This window comes from Hyla sarda, chromosome 2, assembly GCF_029499605.1.
Source record: "Hyla sarda isolate aHylSar1 chromosome 2, aHylSar1.hap1, whole genome shotgun sequence".
In the NCBI taxonomy this organism is placed as follows: domain Eukaryota; kingdom Metazoa; phylum Chordata; class Amphibia; order Anura; family Hylidae; genus Hyla; species Hyla sarda.
Window position 1 is genome coordinate 226069640 of NC_079190.1, and position 11122 is coordinate 226080761.

Below are 11122 nucleotides of genomic sequence, written 5' to 3' on the forward strand. Positions count from 1 at the left end.
TAATATAAATTTCTCCACACACATTGGCCCAGATTTATCAATTTGTCCGGATTTGCCCATAACAACCAATCACAGTTCAGCTTTCATATCCTAAAGAACTCTGGTAAAAATAAATCTGAGATGTGATTGGTTGTTATGTGCAAACAAGACAGCAAATACAATCTAAAGACTGTTATAGGTGACAATATCAACTAAAAAATCGATCTGATTTACATCTCATCTACAGTTTTTCTCAGACTCCTATATTGTAACACTGTAGCTCAAAGTATATGAATACCCTTTTAACTAGTATTCATCTTTAAGGTATGTTTTTTTTCAGACAGATCTATGTTTAACCTTTGGATTTGATCAAACCAATAAAAACCATTGATTATATTATGACAAGATAACATGACTGGGGTATATTAAACAGCAAGAGAACAGTCAATTCTTTAAGATGATGTACTGAAAGCAGCATAAATTGGCACGTGTAAGGATCTGAGCAACTTTGTCAACTGCCAAATTGTGATGGTTAAATGACTGGCCAGAGCATCTCTTTCGAGCAATAACAAGATAAGATAAATCTTTCAGCTTTGCCTAAAGTAACGCTCCTCTTTTGAATGACATTATAATTGTCAAATAGGTTCAAAATGTTGTGCTGACTAATATCATAACCCTTGAGACACACAGCAATTTTGAGCTTTGAGGACCCATGGATTTTTTTTTATCTTAAAGTGCTCAAAGTTTTTTTTTTTTCATTTATATTGCCATAAGGAAGTTTGTCTTTTGTTAAACGAATCATAGTTTTTATTGCATTTAACTCAGAGTGACCATGTCGATGCCAGTCCACCTCCAAAAATGTCTACAGTGGGAATGTAAGAATCAGCAATTGCCATGGAACATTGAAAACAGTGATTTGCCTTAAAGATTACCTGGATCACTTACCTGACATCACTAACCTTTATCAGAAAAAGGAAAATTGTCAGGTGCAAAGAAATATTAAGAAACCTCAGGTCTTGACCATTTTGTGGATGTTACTCTGTCTCATACAACCTACGCAAACATTGTTACAGACCAAGTACACCAATTCATGGCATTGGTTTTCTCCAAAGGCAGTGGCCTCTTTCAGTGGGACAATGCACCCTACCACACTGCAAAGATTGTTCAAATTTTTTTTTCAAAAACATGATAAAAGTTCAAGGTGGTGACTTGGACCCCTGGGGTCTCAATCAGATTGAGCATCTGTGGGATCTGCTGCAAAACAAGTCTGATCCATAAATGCTTCCTATCCTAGGACCCCTACCACCATACACACAAACCTTGCAACTTACATGGTAAAGGCTTTACTTGTTAATGTTTTGGTGCCATCTATCGAATAGTATTAAAATGGGTAAGAGCAGTTTTAACAGCACAAAGGAGACCATAGACAGGTGGTTTAAACACTGTGGACACTTTGGATCAATATTTTCTTGAATTGCAATTATTATGGGCAAAACGTTTTTGTAATTGTTTTTGCACATGGATTCTGTTCATTACCGATTCCATCTGACAGGCTTTCTGATGGCTCTGTCTCCAGCTCCTCCTGTCTTCTCCTGAACACGTATCTAAGCTGAATTATAAGTAACTTAAAGTTGATGTTATTTGACTTGATCAAAATTGAGCTTAGATTAGCATTTACAAGACAACAGGAGTGGCTATAGTTATGAGAGAACCTATATGAAACTACTGGCAGAGAAAAGCATCAAGCAGCTTGCTACTTAGGAATACATGCAAGTTGTAGAAACCAAACAGTTCAAAATAAAAAAAAAGTATTATAAAATATGTTTAGTCCACAATACATGCAATAAAAAATATATATCCAAAGTTCTCTATAGCCTTTAATGCATTGGACAATCAGGGAATAGCATATACATATTTTCATAAAGTGTGCTATGGTCATGTTTGTTTCATTTTATCATAGAGGAAAACATTTTTAGTAGGAGCTATCATATTTTTTGGTTATTATTTTCCTTTATTTAAAAAAAAATCTTCTTTTAAAGCTTTAAATAAATCCTCAAACTAATCCATTTGATGCCATTGACTGTAGTCAATTTCACTCTACTTCGCTGCTGTAAACTCTAAAAATAAAAGAATCCCATTGTATGATAAAAACTCCGACAAGAACCAGCTGAAGAGACAAAACACAATAAGCAGCAAGAACTGGCCGGGCAGTGAACACTTTTAAAATGACCTTCAAATGTCATCCTTTAAGAAGAACACAGATACAAAGGCATCAAAACAAACTAGTGCGAGTGATCTGAACTTCAAATGAAAGCACAATAAACTAAAATAGACACTTTGCATATTATCACAAAGAGGGCATCAGGTCTCAACAGTAACATTTTCAATGTGAATGTTGTGGTGGGTGGAAATACTCAATTATATTGTTTAATTTTATTATATATTATTTTATTTTTCTTTGCTTATTTATGTAACATGAATACAAATTAGCTTACGTAAAGGACTTTATCACCTATAGAGAGCAACATGACTCTTCTAGATCTATGTACAAATTACATGGAATACTTTCATAAATATTTATAGGAAAAATGTCACTCACAGGATGAATTATAGCTTCAAACCTGGATGGTAACCACGTAGCATATCAAAATTGAAACATCACAATGCACTAATAAAATCCCATTTCCAAGAGAATCCTAACATTGTAAATCATTCTATGAATGTACTTGTATATATGTATTTCTATGTGATGGGAATTCTCAACAAATACTAATGGATTCTGTCTACTTTCAATCATATGAACAGTTTCAAGGGTAATTGTATTATCTACGTGTGTCTTCCTTTATTATATATACTAAAACTTCACATAAAATCACATGACGTCTATCTTAAAAAAAAAAAATGTATAATGAGATTATACCGGGCAGTATGTTTAGGCTGAGGGTGATTGATGAAGTGGGATCCTGCCAGCGTGAGTGCAGAATATATTCCTATATGGTCATTACACCAACACACAGTGGTTCATTTCTTAGGTTTTATTCGGGTCTTTTGTTCTTTCGAACTTTAAAGTTCGTTTTTGTCTCTTTTTATTGTATAAAAAAATTATTCAGTGAATGATAATTATAGTAAATCAAAATATGTAGACAGAATGCTCACGTGACCCAGTTTTATTTCACTATATGGCCATAAATAACTATTACATCTCCAATTCCCACTATGTGACCGGCTATGGCTAAGATTTCATTGACGTGGTGGTCTACAGGTCCTTACAGGTCTTGTGGCCCAAAAAAAAAAAATGCATCAGTCAACGCTTCTACATACTTCTACACCCACAAATACTGTAATTTGGATAAATCTGAATATCTTGCTGGCTTAAATGCCTTTTGTCTGTGAAATGCCTTCCTTGTAACAAAATATCCAACATGGTGTATATGTCAATAGCTATGTATATGCACAGCCTATGCTTCTAATGTAAGGAACCAGCTTAAATGGGCAACAAGCCTCATTAAACCATTTCTCAGCATCTTAGAGTAATTCTCAACGTCTTCCAGTAAATTGAGGAATGATACATGCAATCTGATTCTAGCTATTGCTAAGGTTTCAAGGACTCTTCCTTTAAGTCTTTTGTCTACCTCACTAAGGAACCTGCGCTTCATCTTGAAGAGATACATTACTGCTCACTGATCAAAGTTTTCATGGCGATAAAGCTGCATCTTAATCAGTATGCCACTGTGCCCAAATGTTATGACTCATCTTTGGCTCATAGCAGAAGCAACACAAAGCATGAGTAACAGCACTGATGCCTTAATAGATTGGCATTGAGATGTGTAGTTTTTTTTATACCTACAGGAAGCAAGTTGGAACTTGGCCTGGGTCAGCAGCTACTGGAAGTCATTATCATCTGAGAACAGTAGATGCATGCTGCAACATTCCTGCTAGGCTTCGTGAGACCCCTAGCAACGAAAATTGAGGACTGCATGGGGGGGCCAGTGTTTGTTCTGTAAAAATATTGAATGTATCTGAACCCAACTCATTCATCCACCTTCCTAAAAAATCAAAACACGTCTGCGAAGAGCCAAGCAATTTCCAGAGCTACACCACAAGCAGAGAGGGAGCCTTAACTTATTCATGCAACGATTACCTGGGCAAAAATGAAAGAAATAATACAAATTGTGTCTATATAGTCACGTCCATCACTCGCTTATCGTTTTGTTAGCACTAGAAGTTAAGACCTTTGTATATTTCATGAACAGACAATTTTTTTTTCTGTGATGTTCACCTGTAGTTAGGAATAGTGTGAGATTTGTGGTGTTATTATAGGGATATTTCTAGTATTACAGTGATCATAAGCATATACAATACTATGTATTACTATATTCAATGGCTAGAGGATCACACTGCATCACGAATATTTCCAACATCCACATTTGATCCCTCTCCCCCTTCCCCAGAATGTACTAGGATATACAGTATATAACATGTTGCGATGACTTGGTATGGTCTGACCCATGTTGGTGCTTGTAGTGATTGATGTGAATTACTGTACAGCTGCACAACTTACTTCTTATGTGCTAATGATTGTCTCTCAGTCCAGATAATCCAGACTATCCCACAGGCACAGGCAAAATCATTATCCAAAGCAGTCGCTGTGGATTAGAGGACTGGAAATTGCATTTAGGGCGTGTAAATTACAAAATTTTATATTACAAGCCAGGTATGTAGTCAACCACCGATAATGTCCACCTTTTACACACAGGTATCCATCCCTCCATTTTCCTGCAAATGCATTAAGCTATGGGACACTGAGGTATAGCAGTGCACAGACTACCAACAAGTAAGCCATCGGTCAGTCATAGCCTCCCCTTATTGACAAGGTGAGGAAGCCCTCCTGAGGTGACAACTTATAATAGCCTGTTACCATAAATATGATTATTGAAGATAACTCCAGGATGGATCACCGACCTCAATGTTTTATCATTGGACACATTGCTGCATGGATGTCAGATTGCCCATATAGGTTTTTGGGGCACAGACAAGAGCATGTAAAGGTAAAATGCTTACAGTGTGTCCAGTCCATACTAAGAGGCTACTGTCTGTGGCTCAGAATGTGAAGCCTGCTCCATTACCAGAGTGATGAACAGCTCTATACTTCAATTCACTGCAGCTAATAAAGAGGTAAATTATAAAAGCTAAATTACTGGACACTTGGAAGGACCCAGATAGAGCCAAAAAACACATCTCCTAATTAAAAGATGGAAGGAACTGCACATAGGCGTTAATGCAGAGTACAACTGGAGCCCTAGCACTATGACAACAGGTTTCAGGGAACCAGATATTTCCCAAACTACACAACAGAATAGGCACTGATTGACAATGGCCAGCACATTAACCTTATCCCTGCTGGACCCTCAAACACATATATTCATAAGAAATGGAATGAAGGAGGAGTCCTTCCTTACCTGTCTGTGTTCTGCTACTTGACTAATCCTGGCGACTGTTCTCTTTGGATCCTGTGTCTTGGACTGGTGATCCAGGTCAGTGTCCTATGCCCTTGGCTGTATGGAAGCTTAAACCAGGATGGGGGTACATTCAGTTTAAGCAAGGCACCTTTCCCAGGAACCCTTCCTTCCCATTACCTTGATTTGTAGGATGTGTATCAAACAAGTGTCCTGATCAGTCATGAGCTGTGTACCAGGGAGCATCAAGACTCCATATATCCAGGAGCTGCAAAAAGGAACTTGCTAAAAACTCCATTCCACAATGGCATACCCCTCTAGATAATCCCGAGACGGTTTCTCAATGAAATCACATTAGCTATTGTCTTGGGTGGCATACACTGGCAGCGGGCAATTCAAAGAGAGTAATGAATGGCAGAGGCTGTGTACAGAGCAGCAGGGGACGGGGATGTCACAAGCAGATCCTACAGCTGTCAGTACACTGGGAACGATCTTCACTGACTCCACTATATGGATGTACCTATGTGTCTCACATAGCTGCCTGCACTCTGCCTGCCTCGCCGCTGGAACTGGAGGAGGAGGAGGAGCAGAGCTTCACATGGATTCATAGGGAAAAGCTTCATCTGCTATGGGAATGTGTACAACTGTCTGCAGCCCCCTACTTCTGCCTCCAGGACGGCTCAGGTGCAGGGGAAAGATGCCCATTTGGACTTATTAATCTCTTACATACCAGTCTGTCTAATTCTGCCTAATTATTAACAATAATGATTAAAAATATCAATGCAAAATATGGAAAAAAATCATTTCTTTGTTCTGTTTTATAATTTGTCAGTTTATGATGAAAGTGTAGACACCTTTTTAGCTCTATTATCCCGGTTCTGTCAGTTTTTAGCATTTTGTTAGGTAAATTACTAAGGGACTGCATTATGGCTATTCCTGTAATATATTTTTAGAAAGGTCAGTTTACATTGATCTTATGGGTCAGTTTCCACAAGATCTGTGACAGATTTCTTTTGGCTTTTTTTATTTTTTGGGACAAAAACTCAAGCAGTCTTATTGTATTGGGCAGAAATCAACAGAATGGAACTGCAACAGTAGATGGATCAGATAGATGAGAGTCCAAATTATAGGTAGGTAGACATATAACTATTTGGAAGCCCTATGATATCAACAAACAACAGGAATGTGATGTCCCAGCTAGTGGTGTAGCACTCATAGAGGCAGACTAGTGTTGCTCGCGAATATTCACAATTCCAATTTTAATCGCGAATATCGCATATTTGCGAATATTGGGGGGCATTTACTAAGGGGTTTAGTCATTTTTTTCTGACTATTTTTGGCGCAAAATTGTCGCAATTGCGCCTACCCTATAAATTGTGCGACTTTCCCTAGCAAGAGCTAGAAAGTCAAAAAAAAAATTCCCGCTTAATTTACGCAAGTTTTCAGTTTTGACTTGCAGTGGTCAGGAATTTATTAACTGAGACAGTCGCAGTTGCGCAATAAACTGTCGCAACGGCCGTAAAAATTGACTAAATTTACTCCAGCTCCAACATGGAGCAGGAAAAGCTACTGCCGCCCGGGCTCCGACATACTTTCTCCCCGCTACCCTCACTGCGCTACCGGGACACTACAGTGATTTACATCCCCCCCCCCCTCACCTGCCAGCGCCATGCAACTCCCATCTGTCTGCTGTTGCAAGACTACAAGTCCCAGCATGGCCTTACAGTGAGGACACGCTGGGAGTTGTAGTCTTGTAGCAGCGGGAGCTGAGCGGCGCGGGCGGGAGACAAGGGGGGGGGGGGGGGTAGCGGGGAGGCCGTATGAGGAGCCCGGGCGGGAGACAAGGGGGGTAGCGGGGAGACCGTATGAGGAGCCCGGGCGGCTGCACTGTAATGTCAGCCCGGGCTCCTGCCCTGAGAGCCATAGGCTTTGGCTGTCAGGGCATGCTGGGTGTTGTAGTTTTGCAACAGCTGGAGGGCCACAGTTTGCAGACCACTGGTGTGTGGTCTGTAAACTGTAGTCCTCCAGCTGTTGCAAAACTAAACAGCTGAAGGGGACCGGCGAAGAAGTTCACTTACCCTTCCGAGGCTCCAGCGACGATCGCTGACGGAGATCGTCGCGCGGCACTGTCGCGCGGCAGTGTCGCGCGGCAGTGTCGTGCAGCGCTGGATCCTACGGAAGCCGGTAAGTTGCGCAAGCTTCCCAACCAGGGTGCCTCCAAATGTTGCAAGACTACAACTCCCAGCATGCCTGGACACCCTTTGGCTGTCCGGGCATGCTGGGAGTTGTAGTTTTGCAACAGCTGGAGGCACCCTTGTTGGGAAACACTGGCCTAAAACAGTGTTTCCCAACCAGGGTGCCTCCAGATGTTGCAAGACTACAACTCCCAGCATGCCTGGACAGCCATTGGCTGTCCGGGCATGCTGGGAGTTGTAGTTTTGCAACAGCTGGAGGCACCCTTGTTGGGAAACACTGGCCTAAAACAGTGTTTCCCAACCAGGGTGCCTCCAGATGTTGCAAGACTACAACTCCCAGCATGCCTGGACAGCCATTGGCTGTCCGGGCATGCTGGGAGTTGTAGTTTTGCAACAGCTGGAGGCACCCTTGTTGGGAAACACTGGCCTAAAACAGTGTTTCCCAACCAGGGTGCCTCCAGATGTTGCAAGACTACAACTCCCAGCATGCCTGGACAGCCATTGGCTGTCCAGGCATGCTGGGAGTTGTAGTTTTGCAACAGCTGGAGGGCCACAGTTTGCAGACCCCTGGTTTGTGGTCTGTAAACTGTAGTCCACCAGCTGTTGCAAAACTAAACAGCTGAAGGGGACCGGCGAAGAAGTTCACTTACCCTTCCGAAGCTCCAGCGACGATCGCTGTCGGAGATCGTCGCGCGGCACTGTCGCGCGGCAGTGTCGCGCGGCAGTGTCGTGCAGCGCTGGATCCTACGGAAGCCGGTAAGTTGCGCAGGCTTCCCAACCAGGGTGCCTCCAGTTGTTGCAAGACTACAACTCCCAGCATGCCTGGACAGCCTTTGACTGTCCAGGCATGCTGGGGCTTGTAGTTTTGCAACATCTGGAGGCACCCTGGTTGGGAAACACTGTTTTAGGCCAGTGTTTCCCAGCCAGGTTGCCTCCAGATGTTGCAAAACTACAACTCCCAGCATGCCTAGACAGCCTTTGACTGTCCAGGCATGCTGGGACTTGTAGTTTTGCAACATCTGGAGGCACCTTGGTTGGGAAACACTGTTTTATTCCAGTGTTTCCCAGCCAGGTTGCCTCCAGATGTTGCAAAACTACAACTCCCAGCATGCCTAGACAGCCTTTGACTGTCCAGGCATGCTGGGACTTGTAGTTTTGCAACATCTGGAGGCACCTTGGTTGGGAAACACTGTTTTATTCCAGTGTTTCCCAGCCAGGTTGCCTCCAGATGTTGCAAAACTACAACTCCCAGCATGCCTAGACAGCCTTTGACTGTCCAGGCATGCTGGGACTTGTAGTTTTGCAACATCTGGAGGCACCCTGGTTGGGAAACACTGTTTTAGGCCAGTGTTTCCCAGCCAGGTTGCCTCCAGATGTTGCAAAACTACAACTCCCAGCATGCCTAGACAGCCTTTGACTGTCCAGGCATGCTGGGACTTGTAGTTTTGCAACATCTGGAGGCACCCTGGTTGGGAAACACTGTTTTAGGCCAGTGTTTCCCAGCCAGGTTGCCTCCAGATGTTGCAAAACTACAACTCCCAGCATGCCTAGACAGCCTTTGACTGTCCAGGCATGCTGGGACTTGTAGTTTTGCAACATCTGGAGGCACCCTGGTTGGGAAACACTGTTTTAGGCCAGTGTTTCCCAGCCAGGTTGCCTCCAGATGTTGCAAAACTACAACTCCCAGCATGCCTAGACATCCTTTGACTGTCCAGGCATGCTGGGACTTGTAGTTTTGCAACATCTGGAGGCACCTTGGTTGGGAAACACTGTTTTATTCCAGTGTTTCCCAGCCAGGTTGCCTCCAGATGTTGCAAAACTACAACTCCCAGCATGCCTAGACAGCCTTTGACTGTCCAGGCATGCTGGGACTTGTAGTTTTGCAACATCTGGAGGCACCCTGGTTGGGAAACACTGTTTTAGGCCAGTGTTTCCCAGCCAGGTTGCCTCCAGATGTTGCAAAACTACAACTCCCAGCATGCCTAGACAGCCTTTGACTGTCCAGGCATGCTGGGACTTGTAGTTTTGCAACATCTGGAGGCACCTTGGTTGGGGAACACTGTTTTATTCCAGTGTTTCCCAGCCAGGTTGCCTCCAGATGTTGCAAAACTACAACTCCCAGCATGCCTAGACAGCCTTTGACTGTCCAGGCATGCTGGGACTTGTAGTTTTGCAACATCTGGAGGCACCCTGGTTGGGAAACACTGTTTTAGGCCAGTGTTTCCCAGCCAGGTTGCCTCCAGATGTTGCAAAACTACAACTCCCAGCATGCCTAGACAGCCTTTGACTGTCCAGGCATGCTGGGACTTGTAGTTTTGCAACATCTGGAGGCACCCTGGTTGGGAAACACTGTTTTAGGCCAGTGTTTCCCAGCCAGGTTGCCTCCAGATGTTGCAAAACTACAACTCCCAGCATGCCTAGACAGCCTTTGACTGTCCAGGCATGCTGGGACTTGTAGTTTTGCAACATCTGGAGGCACCTTGGTTGGGAAACACTGTTTTATTCCAGTGTTTCCCAGCCAGGTTGCCTCCAGATGTTGCAAAACTACAACTCCCAGCATGCCTAGACAGCCTTTGACTGTCCAGGCATGCTGGGACTTGTAGTTTTGCAACATCTGGAGGCACCCTGGTTGGGAAACACTGTTTTAGGCCAGTGTTTCCCAGCCAGGTTGCCTCCAGATGTTGCAAAACTACAACTCCCAGCATGCCTAGACAGCCTTTGACTGTCCAGGCATGCTGGGACTTGTAGTTTTGCAACATCTGGAGGCACCTTGGTTGGGGAACACTGTTTTATTCCAGTGTTTCCCAGCCAGGTTGCCTCCAGATGTTGCAAAACTACAACTCCCAGCATGCCTAGACAGCCTTTGACTGTCCAGGCATGCTGGGACTTGTAGTTTTGCAACATCTGGAGGCACCCTGGTTGGGAAACACTGTTTTAGGCCAGTGTTTCCCAGCCAGGTTGCCTCCAGATGTTGCAAAACTACAACTCCCAGCATGCCTAGACAGCCTTTGACTGTCCAGGCATGCTGGGACTTGTAGTTTTGCAACATCTGGAGGCACCCTGGTTGGGAAACACTGTTTTAGGCCAGTGTTTCCCAGCCAGGTTGCCTCCAGATGTTGCAAAACTACAACTCCCAGCATGCCTAGACAGCCTTTGACTGTCCAGGCATGCTGGGTGTTGTAGTTTTGCAACATCTGGAGGCACCCTGGTTGGGAAACACTGTTTTAGGCCAGTGTTTCCCAGCCAGGTTGCCTCCAGATGTTGCAAAACTACAACTCCCAGCATGCCTAGACAGCCTTTGACTGTCCAGGCATGCTGGGAGTTGTAGTTTTGCAACATCTGGAGGCACCCTGGTTGGGAAACACTGGCCTAAAACAGTGTTTCCCAACCAGGGTGCCTCCAGATGTTGCAAAACTACAAGTCCCAGGTTGGGAAACACTGTGCCCGGCCTCCGCCCCACCTTACTGTAAGGGTATGCTGGGAGTTGTAGTC

The 11122-nt window shown here is 43.8% G+C and overlaps 1 protein-coding gene across 2 annotated transcripts in view; it reads right to left on the reverse strand.

Moving 5' to 3' along the window:
* Nucleotides 1-6184, reverse strand: part of CALN1 (calneuron 1) — a 422585-nt gene extending 416401 nt beyond the window's left edge. The window contains exon 1 of one of the 2 annotated variants that reach the window (XM_056556473.1): nucleotides 5439-6184. The gene's annotated coding sequence lies outside the window, so the exon portion shown is untranslated. The remainder of the gene's footprint in view (nucleotides 1-5438) is intronic. The other variant, XM_056556474.1, reaches the window with a different exon arrangement.
* Nucleotides 6185-11122: the final 4938 nt, after the last annotated feature.